The sequence below is a fragment of the Mauremys mutica genome, chromosome 22 (assembly GCF_020497125.1).
Source record: "Mauremys mutica isolate MM-2020 ecotype Southern chromosome 22, ASM2049712v1, whole genome shotgun sequence".
NCBI lineage: Eukaryota > Metazoa > Chordata > Testudines > Geoemydidae > Mauremys > Mauremys mutica.
The window spans coordinates 11,830,004-11,850,624 of NC_059093.1; the positions used below are offsets into that span (position 1 = coordinate 11,830,004).

Here is a 20,621-nt window from a genome sequence, read left to right on the forward strand (position 1 = left end):
TCTGCACAAGTTTCATGTGAGGACGACATTATGGACTAGGTGTGTAGCAAGCCAGAGTGCAGAAAGTCATAGAAAGTTCCTGTTTCAGGGTGCGTTACATTGACTTAAAATAAATCTGTTAAACCATGCAACAGAAAAAAAAACCCACAAAAGTAATTGCTGCAGATGATTCACCTGGAAAACTTCTAAGATGTTTCCACCCCGGGTGGTCCCAAGTGGAGCTGCATGAAAAATCCCAAGTGACGCTTGACAAGGAGTGAGCTTTTTCTCCCCCCATCAAAGGGAAAAGCAACAACAACAGCAACAAAAACCAATGATTTCCCTGAATGTGACTCCAGGTTTCTTATCTCTGGAAACCAAGGAAAAAAATAAACAGCAGCCACAAGGTGAAGCTGAAAAAATGTTTTAATTTGGGGCAAAAAATGTGATTTTCCTCTCCTCTTCATTCCCCACCGACAGCAAGAGGGTTTTAGTTTCTGTACAGCCCTCGTTTTGAAAACCTTCAAGTGCAATTTTCCCTCCCCCAAAGACAGGAACGTTTAAGTAGCCACAGGACGCCTTTCTAAGAGGTGGGTGATATATCAGAGAAAAGAGTTTCCAAATAACACTAAGATGGGAAAAATCCTATTCAAAAGGAAACAGCGTCCATTCGTCCCTTACAGGAAAAAAACAAAATAAAATATTGCAGTTAAAAGCTGTGCCATAAAATAGCTAACCAAGATACATTGTCCTTTCAGTATTCAACGCTTTGGAACAGAGGCCAAGTGATAGTCAACCAATGCACGTTGTCCTTCAGATATACTTTGGTACTAAGGCCAAATTTAATCAACGTAAGTTGTCCTTCAGATATTGAACATGCTGGGTCCAAGGCTAAGCGAAATGGAGTTTTTGGAAGATGGCAACCACACGCCCAGATCTCTGCATTACTTTAAAGGGATCCTTTAAACTCTCCAAGACCCACGGCTTCAAGACTGAATTCTTCCTGCAACCATGGGTGGTTAGCATCAAGAACAGGAAAACCTCTAATCTAGTCCTCTCTGCTCCACACAATTAGTTCTTTTTGGCAGAGGAAACTAAAAAGAATGGCTAGCAGGGAACTTTTTTTTTTTTTTTAAGCATTCAAGTTTCTTGTGACACGTAAAGTGCAGTTGTGAGGAACATGTTGGGTGTATGAAACCGTTAACTGTCCAGTTCAGAGTCCTTCTCTTTGCTAGGTTTAAAAAATTCTATGACTTATCAATGGTGCAGTTCTACTAGCTGTGTAAAAGGCTATGGTTGTGCACATTTTACTCACAATTATCCTAAAAAAAACAACAAAAAACAAAAAATAAATAATTTTCTGTATTCAAACGCTTTAAAGAAAAATCAAACAAACAAACCATCACATTGTTACAAAAAAGCAAACTTTATTTTTCCTGTCAGCCTTCTAGGATTACTTTCATTTGATTATTATTTCTTAAAGCAATGAAGTCAAGTCTTGATTTTCCGTCAATAATTGTATTAAAAAGGGTGAATATACTACCTGAATTTTGTGCATGTTACATTGTAGTTGTAACCTTTTCTAATTCAGAAAGAATAAGAGATGGTTGTGATTGTGCAGTGTATCAATAAAGTTTGAAGAAATTTGTACCTGGGGGGGAGGGGTTATTTGGGACTCCACCCACACAGCGCTACTGTATTGGACTCCATGAGGAATTCTAGTAATGGAGAGGCCCCCGCCAGTGGTGAAATTCAACCTGGGCTTAATTTGCAAAAGCATCCCTTAAAGCACATGCTTAGGTTGAGGTAAAAAGGACTTCGGCAAATGCTTGAAATTAAACATGTGCGCAGGTGCTTTGCTGAACAGAGATGGAACTATGCCCAAGCTTAAGCACTTTCCTTAATGGGAGCTTTGTGCATAGAACCAGCACAAGGCGTGCTCCTTAAGCCATACATAGACATTGTATTGGTCCCGTCTGCACGCGGGTTCATTTCACCTGGTATTCATAGCAGCACTGGTACTTAAGGCTCTTGGGAGTGGTACTCTAAGCTTCCCACTCCCCTCCACCTTCAGCCTCTGTCCTGATCCCCACTGTTCCTTCTTCCCTTCTCCTGCCTGCACCCTGCCAGGCCTGGCCACTCGAGCAGCCACAAGTTCCAATGGTGACCACACCTCGCAGAGCCAGATGAGATAAGGTTGGTATATCTGGGCTCTAAATGAACCAGGCCCGGCAGCCAGCGAGGAGAAGAGGCACCGCATACAAATATGGAGGGTGGTGATTCTATGCAAAAGCCAGGCCTGCTCTTCGAGACAGACACAGGGTCAGACCCAAAATATGACAGCTATCCGCCAACCAGAAGAGCACGTTAAATGAACTGTTGAGATCTCAGTTGCCTGAAAGCCCTTTCTATCCGCGTCCCTCTATAATTATCTTACTAGCTAACCATCCTGCTTTCATCCATCTCTGTCTGTCAATCCTCCAATTCCTCACTTCTTCACTCACCCCCTTATTTCTCTCTTCCCCCATCCAACAAGTTAACCACCCACCCATCTATCAGCACCCACTTAGAAAGCCCCCCTTTTATCCCTGCCACACTCCATCTATTCACTTGCCTACTCATCAATGATTCATCTAACTATTTATTTCTACATCATCTAGCCATTCACCAGCCATCAAGAACACCCATTAGTCTCCACTCCCATTTATCTTATCCCCTGAACGTGCATTCATCCAATCTACCTGCCTAATGTAACCATCTACACACATCTATCCCTCCATCCATTTATTTAACCATCCATCCCCCAACCTTCATCTATCAATCCATCCACCTAGCGTCTCCATACTAGCCCTTGGCAGGCACATGCCTATGTTCAGAGCCACTTCAACGTAATGAAAATCTTTGCCCTTATCTCTCTTTAATGTTCAACTGGGGAAGCTTTATCCAGTTGTTCTTTAAGCACAGCAGTTAAGCGATCCGATGCATTTTCTTTATCTTGTCCAGAAATACATGCTATTAAAAAAAAACCCTGAACAAAACAACAGAAATGCCTTTGGAGCTGTAATAGTATTAAAGATCTTTCTGTCTCTATCAAGACATATCAACACGAACTGAGGGGAAATAAATAGAGAGCAAAGAAGCAGAAAGAAATAAGATGGTTAACCCTTCCTAGTACTGTGCACAAGTCTGTCCCTTTAAAAAGCATAATTTCCTACCCTGCAGGGTGAATTCCAACGAATAAACATTGAGACCCTGAAGAAAAATGCCCTCCCTTCTAGACACCGAGGAGAGGTTTTTTTTTAAAGGGCCAGGGCAGTGTTTTGTCATGCCGCACATTTCCTCAGAAGGGGGGCTCCCGTGTCCTTTACTGGAGAGTTTATGTAGGGTTGAACAGTCTTCCCCGAGTGAAGTGAATGCAAGGGGTAATATTTAACAGGGGATCATCCTATGAAAGAGTGTAATGAGGACGTCTCAGCTGACCTCTGCATTGACTGCCTAGCTATCTCCATCTCAAGTCCTACGGGATTCAAAAGAGCTCAGCATTTCAGACGGTTTGATAATGAGGGCTGAGCTCCTTTGAAAAATCTGGCCCACCGAGCATTTGGCCCCGATTCTGCAATCTGATCCACATACGGAGCCCCAATTAGTGTGTATAAGATCCTGCCTCACCCTAGCGACCGTGAGAGCCACTGGCGGAAAATAAAAGACAGCCCCTCTGATGAAGAAACGATATACATGGAGTACAGCCTGACACGCAAGCCTCCTGTCACCACAGCTCCACCAGGAGGAGCGCTAGCATCGGCCGGATGCAGGTGGCTGCTGGCACTTTTATCACTATCTTGTCTAAAGCTGCTCTGCGCATGCCTAGGTGACACAGTGGTTTGAACGCTAGTACGATCGCAGCACGAGTGCTCCCACTAGTACCGCCACAGCGGCTGCAATGGGGGGTGATGCTAAGAAGAAAGCCTGAAGAGTCCAGCCCAGAGCGTTTCCATTTTGGGGCTCAGTCTCACACTGCTTTTTCAGGGAGAGTAAGTTTTGCGGGAGCAAGGAGAACCAGAGGAGTGCCCCAATTTACAGACCTCGAAAAGGCGACGGGAGCTCTCTTTGTGACCCGTTTTGTAACAGGGTGCATTAACGTTCTGACCCCGCAGAGTGCTCCGTCTGGGCTGGAGCAGTGCTGGGACTGTTGTTCACCCAACATCCCCATTGGCGCAAACGTTGTCCTTCTCCAAGCCCGCTTGCCGCTGCTTTCTTCCAGCAAGAGAGAGAAAATCCCCACACCCGACTCTAACCAGCAACAGCCGCCTAACCCTGAGTACGCCAGGCCCTATCCTACCATTGCTTCTCAGGCAAAAGTACCCAGGTGACCAGACACAGTTCTCGTGGTGGCATCAAAGTGACACAGCTGATTAAGCCAAAAGTTGCCCATCAACAGAAGGCTTCTGCCTACACTTTCACCAGTGACTAGTGATTTTGGATTCCCTCCGTGAGACACCTGATTTTCATGGCGTGGAGGCTCAGCAATTTCCAGAAATCAGGCCCTTCTAAAGGTGTCTCAACTGGGCCCCCAAATCCCCAGTCTGTCTGTCTATCTAGCTAGGAAAGCTAATATGAATTAAGACAGTTAAATTCCTTTTTGAGCAGCCCCGGAGAGGGTGGGGTGGATTATTTTAAGCTATGCAGCTCTGAGGAGGTAAAGAGAAATCGAGCCGATCAAAAAGGGAAAACGAATGACCCCCCAAACCAGCTTCAAAGATACATAAGTGCTGAGGAAAAAACTGCTTTGCATACAACGATCGCCGTTAAGAAGTCAGCAGCAATCATGCTGCGGTGTCTGAAATCTTGCAGGTATTTTACTTGACTAAGAATAGAGACATTCAGCTCATCCGCGGACACTACCGCATGGTAACTTATCTAGCGGGCTTTTTAATGGTGGTCGCTGCAAGGCAAGATTAACGCGTGTTGCTTATTAAAGCAAAGCGACATTGGAAACAGTGGCATTTTAATGCTCCCCTTTATGCTCTTTGTTTAACTCCGCTAGGATGGTGAAGCTGGTCAGATTCCCTCGCGATTTGTTGTGGGTTTCCCCTTCTGTTTCCAGCTAGTTCCCAAGCATTAGCACTTGAGGTCCTGGGTGCCACGGGAAACTGTCGAAAATGGTCTTCACTGAAGGAATCTAAAGGGCACAGAGTCCCAGGTCTCAAAGGTATTTCAGTGCCTAACCCCAATTGGAATAAATGGGAGTTAGGTGCTTCAATACCTTGGAGGATCCAGGCCAGGAGACCAATCTGTTGCTGACATGAACACAATCCCCAGAGAGCTCAGAGGGAGGTAGTTTGCCCTACTTCTGCTATGCTGTGTTTGGTCCAACACCGTTTCAATGGCTCGCCCCCGTCAGCGGTGGCATCTGGCCTCAAACTCTGACCTCCCAACTCCCAGCCCCCCTTGCTCCAACCTCTTCACCAAAACCCTTTTCAGACAGCCCAGGTGCCTCATGTTTTGGGCCTGATGTCTCCACGGCGTCTCCTTTGGGCAATCCAAATGCCCAGCTCACTCTGCCGTCTTTCCCCTCCATGGGTCTTTATCACAAAGCGCTCTTCTTGCCGCTACGACCGCTGCCCACTCGAACCATCCAGGGCTTCTTCCACCCCCCCTCCCATATATATACTGCTGTGGTCCTTGGGGGCGGGGGGGTCTGGAGCACACGAGGATGCAGATGCTGCTCTCCCTCCATGCAGGTGTGTAGCAACAGCCGATCCGGAGGGGAGAAATTTGCACAGCTGTGACAGTCCACCAGATGGGATGTGACACGTCCACTGTCTAACACGAAGGGTCAGCCCATTAATCACAGGGCGATACAGGAATAACCAGGGACTGAGTATAATTCATTACAATTTACCGGCGAGGAGTGGCTCCTAGCAGAGACCCTGCTTCACAATGGGGAATGACGGGCTGCCTCGCCTGCCTTCTGGACACGGCTTGCTCTCTGCCAGCCTCGGGGGGGGGGGGGGGGATGGGATCCCAAGCTCCCTGCTGATGTTGCTTTGCTGGCACAGGGTGGCGGGGGAGGGCGAACCCCCACCCAGCCTTCCAATAACAGAGCTGAACACACTTCGGCACCAGGCCCAAAGGGAGGGGAAAACTCACCGCCCTTGCTTGGGGCCCCAAGCATCCTAAACGTGGCCCCACCTGACTGGACACGCACCCTTTTGCTGCTACGTTCCGCGCAAAGGGGCCTGGCTGACAATCTCTCTCCCCGCGGGGGCTCTGAAGAGCGGCTGGAATAAGGCATTCCACCCAGGGCTCTGCACTGCCCTAGAGACACAAGAGAACAGGGAGGTGCCACTCAGAGCCACATTCCCCCGCGCCGGAGCAGGTCTCCATTGGAAATCCTCTTTCTCGCTCTCTGTTAAGCCACGAAGGCAGCGACAGGTGCCCCGCTGGCACACAGCGGGCGCAGCGGTCCGGATGGCCTCTCGGTAAACAGCCCCGTGGCAATCAATGTGGCTTTCTTTTTGATGAAGACAAAAGCGCAGAGGAAAAAATCATTAGGGAAGGTAATAAAGGCCTTTGCCTACAGTTAATAGAGAGGCTCCTGGATGGTGCAGGCCCAGCTGCGGCAGTGGGAAAATGCACTTCTCTTCTCAAGTTCAAATAGAGACTAAAGCCTCCTGTCTGGGCCTATTGATTTTATGTCCTCCGAACACGTGCCACCTTAATTGTGATGTGTGCGAGAGTTCAGCCCCTGAAAGCTTCCGTTTATCTCTACCTGGTTAAACAACGTTAAATACTAACAGGTCAATATATCTGTCTGTTGACCAGGCCTGTCCACCCAGCCTCCCCCGCCCTAGGCCCCTCCACCGCCTGTTTGGAAAAAAGGGGGAGATGTGATTATCTCACAGGGTCAGATATTCACTGCAGGACTAGCCTGGCAGGGCAGCCGCAGCCAGGTACCAGCTGCCACCTGTCCTGGGAAACCAAAGCCTGGGATACACAGACGATGTGACTGATGGAGCATCCGACCCTCTCATAGCACCAGGATGCCAGCAGAACTCTCTTAACCCCCAGCTCCCACCCACCAATGCTACCCCTATGGGGAGTAGGGTAGAAGGGGAAATTTACCTCCCTCTCCCCTTTCTCCAAACTCCCTCTGCCATGGGGGAATTTACCCATAGTTTCTCCTCTTCTGCACTCTCTGTGCCAGAGTTTTACCCCCGTGCCCCTCTCTATGCTCCCCAGGCCGGTGTTTTCCTGTCCACCCTGTGGCGGGTACTTATCACTGAAAGCTCCATCCCATACATACATGTGCCATTCACAGGAGCGAGCCACAGCCCGATCTATTCCACCTCCCCCATGCTGACTACGAAGCTGCTGCATCACGAACGTGCCAGAGGAGCCCGGCCATGTCTCACACGTCTCAACTTCTGGGCTGACTTGGTCCCCACAGAGGTCTCTCCCACCTATATTCAGCGAACTCCACCCAACATTCATCTTCGCAGCCCTGGGTTGTCAACACGGCTAGACACACATGGCTCCTCTGGGCACCTTGCCACCTCCAGACCATTGTTCAGACATCAACTTGTTAGCAGGGATAAAAACCATCCCTTCTCCTTGTGCGTCGTGTGGCTTCCCAGCACAGAACCCATCTCAAGCCAGCTCCCAGCAGTGACTGCATTTACATCATAACCCCCAGGACGCTTCCTAGGGTTTTGAGGCATCTCGCCACGGCCAGCCCTTAGCATGAGGAAATCTTGTCTGTGCTGGATGTGGATCAGCTCCTTGAAACCACCAGCCTCTGGCAATCTAAGCACTCTGCAGGCTTTGCTGTCTCTCTACAGGTTTGCGACATGCACACGCCAACCCCCGAGCATCCTTCGGCTAGCCCTGTTCCACTGAATACCCCCAGAACTCACAGATCTGATATTCCCAAAGGAACAGTACCTGCCAACTTGCAAGAGTCAACTCGGGATCCCCACTCCACTTAACACACAGCACTTACATATGTCTATATAGTGAAAACAAGAATATAGTTATTATGAAAGAACAAGGATTCAAGTGATAGGGAGTGTGAGAATACTGGAAACAAATGGTTACACACAAAACAAAATCATACCATGTTTTCTAGAGCCTAATCTTAACTCACAAGGCATTCCCTTATCTCCTACAAGATAGCTGACCCCAAGTCCTTCTCCCAGCATTTTCAACCAGTTTGACAGGGTTCCCCTCTCGTAAGATGCAGCCAGCTGGCAGCTTGTCCTCACAGACTGAAGGAATGGCCAGCGATTCATCTGCACCACACATATAGTTCCAAAAGTTCATTGTCTTTTCTCCTAACCAGCATAGCCACTGCTGGTTTTGGTTTTTTTCCTCCAGGCTCCACAATCAATTCATTCGCATTTTGCTCAGACTGTAAATGGGCCTCCATGATGAACCATACAATACTCAATGTGCATATGTCCAGCCAGAGAAAAGTGTCTCTCCCCACTGCTCGACAGGGGTCGGTGGGTCACCTTTCGCTGACTTACCTTAACTCACAGTCCTAGAAACCATATTGTTATAGGTAGCTCTTCACACGTTTTCCATACATACACCGCCCAGCGATGATGATGACCCGTTGGCTTTCACTAGAGACTTTACATGACATTTTTTTGGTGTATTAGCAGCTAGATGCCAGACCCAGGGGATCTCAGTATCTGTATCCCTGTATCCTCTGCCAGTTGGCATCAAAAGTTCCTTCAGTCACACAACCAATCATATCCTGTCGCCCTTACTGGGTGTCTCGACAGAGAGGCCAAGAATAAAGAGACACAGAGACCAAATTCTCAAGCCTGTGGAAATGGTGCTGACTGGTCATGGCACCTGGGTTGGGAGGGGCTTGGCTTCATGCTAACCCATTCTATACCTTTTCCATGGATAAACCCTGGACTCCAGTCCTCTGGGGCGGTCAAGCCACCATCCCCACTCCCCCCCCCCCCCACTTGCTAAACTCATCTTTTAACAAACACTTGAAGCCGACGCTGCACGCAATCCGAGATTTACTGCATGCCTCCGGTGTGTGCTTTGAATTTCCCCTAGGAAGGGTTGTGCCACTCTCTTTTTCCATAGGCGTCTCCCTCGGCAGCGATAGAGGGAGCTTCAAAACAGACACAAGCCCGTTCGTGTAGGTGCCCTGAATGGTGATGGGCCTGATCTAAGCCCGTGCGATGACAGCTTCATGAAGAGAGCCTAAGGTGCCAAAACAGTCAATGAATATTTAATAGGGCTCCTTAGAAAAGCACCCTCGTCCTTTGTGGACTTTACATGTATCCTTGTTGCTGCGCCAAGCCTGTTGCTAGCTTGGTTTTGAACTAAGTGAATCTCTCATTTTGTTACTGAACTTTAGTCAAGGGCTTGTTTTCCCCCACCCCCTTCTTTCACCAATCAATGGCCGTTTCATTAACATGCAATCATTGTCTAATTAACTCTGCATTCAGTCGCTACCACTAAGTGGTATGGTTGTGCGCATCAAAGCTGAAGTCTGTTTCATCAGATTCTTATTACTGCCTGTTTATGAGCAAGCAAAGGGACTGGAGGTTGGAACCGGGGCTGGCAGGTAGACAGGGGAAGGCAGGAGGGCCCCCCACCATAGGAAGTTTCTACCTGATCATTGTTTCCCTATTTAACAAATAATTGTGTCTTGAACAAACTTGCTGCCTTATGACTAACAAAAGATAATAAGGGCAATCAGCCCTCTTGACTCACGAGCTGAGCTGGCCAGCAGCGATGGGGTCAGGAGAGAGTTACACAATAGTCCACGCGCATTGTGGAAGGCTTTGTTTTGCAGCGTTGGGTACTGGCCACTGCCAGAGACAGGATACGGGGCCTGAGGCCTCAACTGAAACCCCGAGCCCTATGCTTGGTTGATTTTTTTTTATTTGTCTCCCAAGCAATGAGAGACACCAAGAAATACTCTGTGAAAGGGCAGACGGACATGTAGAAATAAGGGTTGGAGAGAAGATATTGGGTGTCCCTCCCCTCTGGAACTGTAGGGTTGTTCCCGCCAACGTATGTGCTGGGATTGTAGCTGCTACAGAAATGTTGGCATGATTGTTAATAGAATTAAAGGGTCTTTTTTCTTCTGTCAATTTAGACCTTGAAACATAAGCTTTGTAAAACCTGTGTTTCTTCCAAAACTCCAGATCAGCAGGTGTTTCTACAGATGGGATCGTCTCTGATCCTCTTCCTTCCTGGTCCTACTCCCTTCCTCTTTCTAACTCTCCGACTCCTGCCAGTTCCTCGTGTGCATTAATTTATACACAGTCCCAAACTTTTTAGGGGGGCTGTCTCTCCTTTTGTAACAGCCAGCTGAGACCCAATCCGGCAACCCTTATTCTAGCAAAGCTTCCACTAGCTTCCGCAGGGGCTGCCTGCACATCAGGACTGCAGGATCGGGTCTTTGATATTTCAGGGCTTGATTTGCAAAGGTGCTGAGCTCCCGCAGTTCCTATTGGCTCCAGGCCTTTAACGAGCAATGCCGTGTAACCTTCACTCCGTGCCTACCCATGCTCACTCGCGAGTGCTGCTCATTTTTCTAGACTCTCTCATCTGATATGCCATTGGACAGCAAAACAGGAAAAGACGTTCAACTTCAGCCGGGTAATGGTTCTCATGATCCATCCGAAATAATACTACCTCCTGTAATTTCTTCTTCAAGGAAGTCTGTAACCTTGGAAATATCCAGAACTTGCCTGCAGCTACACCATCCATCCCGGCTTATCTCTCCAGCCTTAGCCTGAACCCAATTGATCATAAATTTTCAGTTTGTTTTCTTCTCAGAAGCCTAGAGGAGGAGGGAAGGGCCAGGGAGTTTGACACACACGCACTCTTTCTCGTCTGAGCTCTGCAATGAGCAGACTCCCTCCTCTGTCCTGTTAATGCACTTGTAAGGCGTTTGGGATGAATTATGCTGTTTTTGCCCTGGTACAAGCATGACGTCTTAGCCCAGGTCTACACTAGCTGGGGGGTAAACCTAAGATACGCAACTTCAGCTACGCGAATAGACACCCGTATCTTAGGTCGAATTACCTGGCCGTGAGGACAGCGGCGAGTCGACCACTGCTGCTCCCCCGTCGACTCTGCTTCCCCCTCTCGCGAGCTGCAGTTCCGGAGTCGACAGGGAGCACGATCAGGGATCGATTTTATCGCGTCTACACTAGATGCGATAATTTGACCCCTGATAGATCGATCGGGTAGTGAAGACCTGCCTTTAGAGTTCCACCTGATCTCCAGGAAGTGGATGTGACTGTCACAGGAACTTAGTGTCGTCCAATGGAATTCATCCGGACACTTAAGACTCGGGACTAAGCAGTCATGACCTGCTTTGTGACTGTGAACAAGCCACATCACTTATCTGTGCCTCAGTTTCCCCTTTGCTTTGTCTATTTAAATTGTAAGCTCTTTAGCGGAAGGGACTGCTGCACCTAGCACAATGGGGGCCCCGATTTTACTATACTATAAGACAAATGAATAATAAGTGCACTTGACACTCTTTTGTATTTGAAGATTTCTTTCTTAAAGGAACACAGTTCAGGTCAAATTTGACTCCATATTTTTTTCCACAAAACTTAAGACCAACTGTAATATGTCTCTGGTTTTTGTTTTGAATCCCAATGGGAGCCCATGTATATTTTGTAGATAAACAAAGGAGCATTCCCCTGCAGAATCAACCATCCACACACTGCAACCCTGTTCTTAAAGGACGAGCACCTGAAAGTGAAACTGACCTAAAACGGGCTATGAATTAGTGACAGAGCCCAAACTCCACTCTCTGGGGCTGTGTGCATGTGGTGTCCCAGCCCCTTGTCACAAGAAATGAAAGTGAAACTCACTCATCTATTTTCACTGTCCAACTTGAAATGCAAAAAGCAAACACTGTAACGACAGACTCACAAAGCACCATTGCTTTACAGTCTTTCATTTGTAACAAACCCTAAGGTAGTGTGGTCTGTGGGTAGAGCGCTGGACAGGGACTCCGGAGACCTTGGTCCTAGTCCCACCACTAGCTGGGTGGGTGACCTTAGGCAAGTTCCATCACCTATCTGTGCCTCAGTTTTCCCACCTGTGAAATGGGGATAATGCTACTGATCTCCTTTGTGAAATGTTTTGAGATCTATGGATAAACACTGTATAAGAACCAGGTATTGTTATCATTAAGGTAGCATCTCTAATATAGAAAGGAATTTCCCTCTATGTGATGTTTAAGGCACATCTTTTGGGGAAGGGCTGATAGCTGGGACCGCCAAGTCTACCACCACTGTTTTGCCTCTCTTGTTGTCTTGTGGGGCTATGGGCCTGATACAACGCTCATTAATACCAGTAGAAAGACTCATGTTGACTTCAGTGGCAGCTGGATCACAGCATAACAGGAGTTCTCATGCAGAGTACAAATTATTACATCTACCCAGGGTGAGTGCCCTGGAATATAATATGAGGATAAACACGACCAGGAAGCAGACACACTTATCTCTATCCCTGAGCATCCTCCAGAGGCTGCCAAATTCAGGAGGCACATTCCATATTCCCATCAACCAGGACTAGCTACCTGCTTGGGGGGTGAGCCCTGTGACCTCCAAAGTAGGGCTTCTGATTGCCTCTGGATTTTGTTTCATTAAGGGGCTCCTACCCTGGCCCCTTCCAGGCTCCAACATGGACTGCATCTTTCTTAATGGCAAAGCCCATGCAGTAACCCTGGAGATCCAGGCGCTCTTCTACACGACATCTTACACGAAGACATCCTCCCGCCAGGGATTTCCCCTCCTCTACGTTCAGAACATCAAGCAGCTTGGCAAGGTCTCTTTCAAGCACTGTTCTACCCTGAAAAGTGACCGCCCTACAGTGAGCGGTTCCGCGTCCACTCATTTCCATACTGAATGAGCTCTCGATATGGAAAGATGGGGCGAAGAGCTGAGTGCTCAGATGGGGCTGGGGAGAGGTGGGGAACAGCTGCTATATGGTGCATGCTCCCTGGCTTAGGAACTAAAGCTCTGCTACAAGATTCTGTGGCGGCTAAAGTGGCTCAGAGCCCATTAACTCCCTGCACCACATAGCGATGACTACAATGATGGCCACTGTTATTTAGCCAATGGCAGCTCAGCACTGGCGCTGTCCAAGGTGGCTGGAATCTAGGCAGAGTGACAACTGCTTGAGGAGCGGCACAGGTGGATCCCGGTTTACTAATCTCCTCTGTAGGCTTTGGCCAACCCACATCCTAAAGGGAGCCGTCACAGCGCAGCAACGGGGGAGACCCAGGGAGGATGCACTGCACTGAATGGCACAATGCCACGCAGGTGTTGCCCCAGCTAGATTTGTGAATTACGGTACAACTCCAGAGCCTTTTCTCCAGTCCATCAGTGTCAGGCTGTTTGCTGCCCTGTGTGGCCAAGTCCAGTGAATCCTACTGAGTTCCTTTAAAGGATGACGCAGGGCAGGAGGGATTGTGAGGTTCTGGGTCTGTAGCTGCTGGACTCAGAGGCAGGGTACCACACTTCCCCATCCCCATCCCCGCACTATCGGATGCAGAAGGGAGAAGCCAAATGATATCAATCTTCACTATCCTGGGCTCTGTTCTCCAGATCTTTTACATGCAGATCCAGTAGTACTGCTGCAGTGACTTTTGTGCTACAGAGCATGTCTTTAGCTCTGCCTCCTCATCTCTTGTCTTGGGAATGCCAAGGAAACGTTTGTTCAGGCAGCCTTTTATCTCACATTCTTCCGAGATGCCCCAAATAGGCCCAGCTCTTTTTCCATACTACACCTCTACCCCGATATAACGCTGTCCTTGGGAGCCAAAAAATCTTAACGCGTTATAGGTGAAACCACGTTCTATCGAACATGCTTTGATCTGCCGGAGTGCGCAGCCCCCCTCTCCCCCGAGCGCTGCTTTACCGCGTTATATCCGAATTTGTGTTATATCGGGTCGCGTTATATCGGGGTAGAGGTGTACCTGTTCTTGGACCATGTCATTACTTACTCTGGGAGTCCATTTTCCTTTGAATAACACTGTGCCCCAGCATTGGAGTTACTGCACCTGGAAGGTAAGGGGAATCTCTGTCTTGCTTTAAACCGGGGGTTCTCAAACTGGGGGTCGGGACCCCTCAAGGGGTCACGAGGTTATTACATGGGGGAGTCGCAAGCTGTCAACCTCCACCTCAAACCCCGCTTTGCCTCCAGCATTTATAATGGTGTTAAATATATTTAAAAGTGTTTTTCATTTATAAGAAGGGTCCCACTCAGAGGCTTGCTGTGCAAAAGGGGTCACCAGTGCAAAAGTTTGAGAACCACTGCTTTAAACCTTCCTTGCCTTAAATCAGAGTGCAGGCAAACACTTTGCAGACAATCTCTGGAGTCCAGTAGCTACATCACTGGATTTGGATTGCGGATGCCTGGGTCCTATTCCCATTAGCCTTGGACAAATCACTTCCCCTCCCCACGGAGGATACTTCTACTTATCATTCTTTGTAAAGCACCACCAGAACTCGGCATCATTATTTATCTGCTCAGGCAGGCTGCAGTCAAGTCAAACCACTTTACTATCTCATCTGCAGGCTCCCCCACAGCCCAGGGCAAGCTACAGAGGGACAGTTCTCTGGATAGAATCTGAATTCAGCAGGAGGAAGAATTCTCATCCACTACATGGGATAGGGAAGGGAAAACCTCAGTGGCTGGTAGCAGGGCTGAAAATCTCTGTTTCTTTTCTCTGCTTAATCGGTGACCACTTTGTTTAAAGAAAAGTATGAAATTACCACTTTGCCTCTCCAAAGTACTGGTGACTGAGGAGCAAATGATTTTTGTATCAGGAGCTATAAGACTGAACAAGGCCAGAAACTCAAATCAGAAATTACAAGAAGGCATCCGGTGAATTTCTTTGCCTTTGTCAAAGTTAAGAGTTCTCTTAAAGGGACAGTAGCCACCTTTTACAACTCTTGACTGCACTGAAGACCCATGCTGGTCTAAGAACCAGTTTAATTTCCTAGCAACAGATGCGACAACCACATGCAGAAATGCTGCAGCTGGCTTATAAGCGTTTTGAAAACTGGTTGGCATAGATGAGGCTTGTATTGGGTCTAAGAATCAATTCAGTCTCAACTGGTTTAGTGTCTGCGTGGACAAAGACTTGCTGAAATGCTCAATTATCCAACCCTACTAGCATTCTAATATTCCATGGTGCCCATAAGGAATTTCCCAGAATCCGCTGCTTCTGGGAGCTGTGATGGGAGGTTTAGAAGAGGCGGCCAGAGGACACTGCAACTGAAATGGCTTGGAACACTGCTAGCGTGGGTGTATCTGCAAGGGTTCTTAAACTAGTTCAGCGTGGCCCGTGCGGACACACTGAACTGTCTGTGTTCAATTACAAGTGGTTCCATTTCCTGGTGTAGACACAGCTGCACACCTTCCTCCACTCCCCTTTCCTGCCCACAGCACCCACGCAAGCATCTACTCACATCTCCATGTCTCCCCACCACCTCAAGAGCCTTCTCCTCCGCAGCTTCTCTGATCTGCTACATCCTCCAACCTCCTTGTTGACTTGTTTAAAGCAGCCTATTGCTCCCTTGTCTACACTTCAACATCTCTCTCTCCCTGCAGTTGGCCTGCTGACTAAATGCTTTAATTCTATCGCCGTACAACTGCTTTCTGTAATTTATACCCGGGACCTGCAGTGAACCATAACTCTGCAAAGCGTTCTGGGATGCGGTTTGTATGGAAGACACTAGACAAAAGCTGCACTGTATTGATTATGCTGTTAGGAAATGTCCTCTTGGTAATATCCATGTGTTAGCTGTTAAAAATGATATCTCCAAAAAAGAGAGTGGAGGGGGAAAACATAACAACCTCAAATACACAATCAGTGCTTTTATTGCAGACCACATAAGGGATGCAGTGCTGTCGAGCCGCCAGGGCACTAGGACGGGGAGTCACGAAATGTCGGGTGACGTCACAGCTCTATTATAAGCAATGGGAATTTTGCCACTGACTTCAACAGGGCAAGAGTTTTTTCCTCCTGGGTCACATTCCCAACTCTGCTCCTGACCTGCTGCATGACCCTGAGCAAGATTCTTTCCGCACAACATCCCTAAGATCTGACCTTTCCTATCAATCCGCACGGCTCAAACTCTCAGCCAAGCTCTCAACATCTCACGTCTCTGTAGCCTCTTTGACAGATGCAATCTTGTCTCGTTCAGCTCCATTCTCAGTGGTTAAGCTGCTGTTGAGCATAAACCAAAGTGCACCGTACTGACCAATACGGTCTCACTGTTTCCTTGTGCTCCCCCATCGACCTGTCTGTATCCATTTGTCATCTCTTGCCTTATATTTAGATTGACAGCTCTTTGGGGCTTTGTGTTCTGTTTGTACAGCACCTAGCACTACGGGGTCCTGGAGCACTGCAGTTATAATAATAATAAAGTCACTTCATTCCCCGTTCCTCAGTTTCCCTCCCACCCTTTGCCTATGTAGACTGTAAGCTCTTAGAGCAAGGGGCTGTCTCTTACCATGTGCATGCACAGTAGCTAGCGTGGGGGAGAGGAGCTGTAATTCTGACTGGGGCCCCTAGCCCCTAGCCACTCTTGTATTACAAGTAATACATCATCATCCTAATCACAGCTAAGAACACGTTATCCCTGATCATAGCTTTCAGGGGGAAGCTTCTTAAGTCCCTTCTGACACTCCGTATCAGGGCATGCGAACTCTGCCTCTCACATGGCTTAGGCTGATGGAGCCACCTCACCCGCCCCCTGGGCGTGGACTATTATACAAGAAGGCAGGGTGAAGAATAAAGAGATTTGAATGACTGAAGATAATTCTTCAGCGGTGAAGTTAATACATCTAAATTCCCAGGGTCAACGCAAATTACAGCTCATTCGCTGCATCGTTCCCTTTTACACAAACACAGTGCGCCGATGGAAGAACTAAGGGCCGGATCCTCAGCTGGCGTCAGCGGGCACTGCTCCGTGGAAGTCAATGTGGCTACGCCAATTTATAGTAGCGGAGGATCTTGCCCCATATTTTTTCTAGTACGGTGTTTTATATTAGATTAATGGAGTTATAGCTCCAGAAGGGGGCTCAAAGGAGCTTAAAACCAATGGGAGTTCTCATGTCAATTTCAGTTTAATCATGAGTTTCTTTTCCTCTCCTTTGCGTTCTCTAGGAAGGCACTCAAGCCCGTAGGGACGACCAGGCCCTTTCATGAAAACAGCTCATCTGTAAGCCGCTGCAGCATCTAAGTTGCTGCCAGCAAAGAGGAAGTGGCTTGTGAATCTAAAGCGAGAGCTCCCATGGGTTTTTTACTGCTGCCTGATTTTAAAGCCCAGAGCATTTCAGATCCATGTAATCTGTAATCACATTTACATACATCCCCTAACAATGGGTATGTCTGCTTTATCGATCAATGTTCATCTAGGGATGGGAAGCTCGGAAAGATTCGGAGCATCTGATTACTAGCACCCAAGCGTTCAGGGCCAAGGTTTGCAAGAGCGGCTAGTGATTTTGGGCGTCCAACATCAATTATTGGAAATCTTGACCCACGTGCTTACCTTATTCTACAGGGTCGGTGAAATCTGGCACGGTTCTGGCATGAGAACCAGTTCTCTTGGGAAATGTCTATAACAGGGGCGGGCAAACTTTTTGGCCTGAGGGCCACATCGGGTTTTAGAAATTGTATGGAGGGCCGGTTAGCGGAGACTGTGCCTCCCCAAACAGCCAGGTATGGCCCGGCCTCATCCCCTATCTGACCCCCACTGCTTCTCGCCCCTGACGTCCCCCCTGGACTCCTGCCCCATCCAAAGCCCCCGTTCCCTGACGGCCCCCCCCGCGACCCGTGCCCCAGCCCCGCTCCCTGTCCCCTGACCGCCCCCAGAATCCCTGCCCCTGACTGCCCCCACCTCCCCATCCAACCCCTCCTCTCATTCCTGACTGCCCCCCCAGGACTCCTGCCCCATCCAACCACCCCTGATCCCTGTCCCCTGACTGCCCTGGGAACCTCTGCCCCTGACTGCCCCCCATCCCTCCCATCCAACCCCCCCTCTCCTTCCTGACTGCCCCCCCGGGACTCCTGCCCCCATTCAACCCCTATTCTCCGCCCTCTGACTGCCCCGCCCCCTATCCACACCCCTGCCCCCTGACCACCACCCCGAACTCCCCTGCCCTCTATCCAACCCCCCTGCTCTCTGCCCCCTTACTGCGCTGCCTGGAGCACCGGTGGCTGGCGGCGCTACAGTTGTGCCCCCCGGCTGGAGTCAGCCACACCGTCGCCACCGCGCAGCACAGAGCACCGGGTCAGGCTGGCTCTGCAGCTGCGCTGCCCCAGGAGCTCACAGCCCCGCCGCCCAGAGCATTGCGCCAGCGGCGGAGTGAGCTGAGGCTTCGGGGAAGTGGAAACAATGAAGGAGGGGCTGGGGACTAGCCTCCCGGGCCGGGATCTCAAGGGCTGGGCAGGAGGGTCCTGCAGGCCAGATGTGGCCCACAGGCCGTAGTTTGCCCACCTCTGGTCTATAACTTCCAGCTTCTAGTAGGTGCAAAATTACCCCACGGACACAGTATTATTATTGTTACCCCCTCACATTTTAACCAGAACCAGAACCTCAGCAGCTACAAAAGTGAAAATGTTCAAATCACCTATAAGAATAAATAGTAATGGGAAAAACATGCAAAAGGGAAACAGAGACTGAAAAAGTCGAAAGTAAAAGACTCCCTGGTCTATCTCAAGCCCTGTGTTAAAATGGTGTTGGGTAAACGAGAGAAACGTGGGACTGGAAATCAAGGAATCAAAATTGAGGAGCCTGTCCGACAAGAACTCTGTCCAGCTAACGGGCAAGGGAACAAGGGACGCTGTTAAAATGAAACTTTACTTAATACTGCGCGTTTCCCAGGCTTGATGCGATTTCCCTGTCTTCGGTATCTTTAGAAAAGGCTCATAAGGCCTGATAATGGTGGGTTTGCCACAGTATTAAGCAGCCTGAGGTAGGTCTCTTTATGCCAAGCCCCGAAGCTTGTTATGGGACGTCCTGTAAGCCGGGTCCTGCTACCTTCACACACTAACCCGAATATGGGTTATGTTAACACATTTGGTCTACGTAGTCCATCTAAATATACACAACAGTGGCCAATCTGCAAATAGAACCCTGGTCTCCGGGGCAGTCGCTGTCCAGTGCTCTACCCATTAGTCCTTATGGCCTTTTGTTTTTACACGTGAAAGCATGTAAAGAAACCATATTTAGACAAGTATCAGAGGGGTAGCCGTGTTAGTCTGGTTCTGTAAAAGCAGCAAAGAATCCTGTGGCACCTTATAGACTTTTGCAGCATGAGCTTTTGTGGGTGAATACCCACTTCTTGCATCTGAAGAAGTGGGTATTCACCCACGAAAGCTCATGCTGCAAAATGTCTGTTAGTCTATAAGGTGCCACAGGATTCTTTGCTGCTTTTACATATTTAGACAGTGCTAGGTTGGTTTCACTTCAGGTGCACATGCTCTAGTACAGTGTTGCAATGTCTGTGACATCAGCGTTGCAGGGGAATGCTTGTTTGTTTATAGATATAAGTATTCCTACTAGGAGCTGGAAAACAACAACCCATAAACGCATTACTAGTGATCTTAAATTCTGGGGGGGGGGGGGGGAAATGATTTCAAATTTGACCTGAACTGTATTCCTTTAAGAGCTCTTTAGATACTCATGGAGTCTTTTATCTATTTGTGTTCCTGTAGTTCCCCCTCCTCCAGAGATTGGGGCCCCATTGTGCTAGGTGCAGTACAAACACATAGTAAGCGATAGTCCTTTCCCCTCAAGCATTTACAATCAAAAATAGGGGAAACTGAGGCAGCGGGAGGGGAAGTGACCTGCCTATAGTCATCCAGCAAGCCAGTGGCAGCACCAGGAATAGAATCCACATCTCCTGAGTCCTAGTCAAGTGCTCTAACCATTGGTCTACACTGTCTCCCTAAAGCAGTGGTTCTCAATCTTTCCCATACCAGGACCCATAGGCATCCCGACACCTAACTGGAAACAGCTTCTCATTCAGCAATATGGGAAGGGGAGATTGGTCATGACCCAGCCTCAGGATGAGAACTCAAGATCCAGACACACAGCATAGAAACCAGGGCCACTTCGCCATGGCAGAACTCAGACATCACAATAGGGTGAGGGGCCACCAAAGCGGGTCCGGCTACCTTCACTCACTCTGATTAGCACTTCACACTGCAAGCAGCCCCACTGAAATCAACGAGGGCAACCCACGGAACAAGGTGCTAGTCCACATAAAAGTGTCAGGATATGAACTCCCTGGGCTTAAAGTTTCATAGCTGGCATAGCTGTGTGTGGTCTCAGCAAAGTTATTAACATTCCTCCCTTTGCAGCAATTTAAAGGATACAGCAATCACCATTACAGATCAGCCCCATCATGGGCCACCTCTCTTGGCATCCTGTCACTGGAAAATGTGAACTAGCCCACGGATCCCCAAAATGTCTCATTCTAACCACAAATAGTTACAGGCTGGCTTAAGCGCTAAAGCAGGAGAATTTTTTTTTTTAACCCAGATGAGAGCAGTAATAAAGAATAATAATATTTTGCACTTTTGTAACATCATCAGAGAATTGCTAAGTGCTTTCCCA

The 20,621-nt window shown here is 48.5% G+C and overlaps 1 long non-coding RNA gene across 2 annotated transcripts in view; it reads right to left on the reverse strand.

The window, feature by feature from the left end:
• Positions 1-20,621, reverse strand: part of LOC123354654 — a 57,044-nt gene that overhangs the window by 19,066 nt on the left and 17,357 nt on the right. The window lies entirely within an intron of this gene.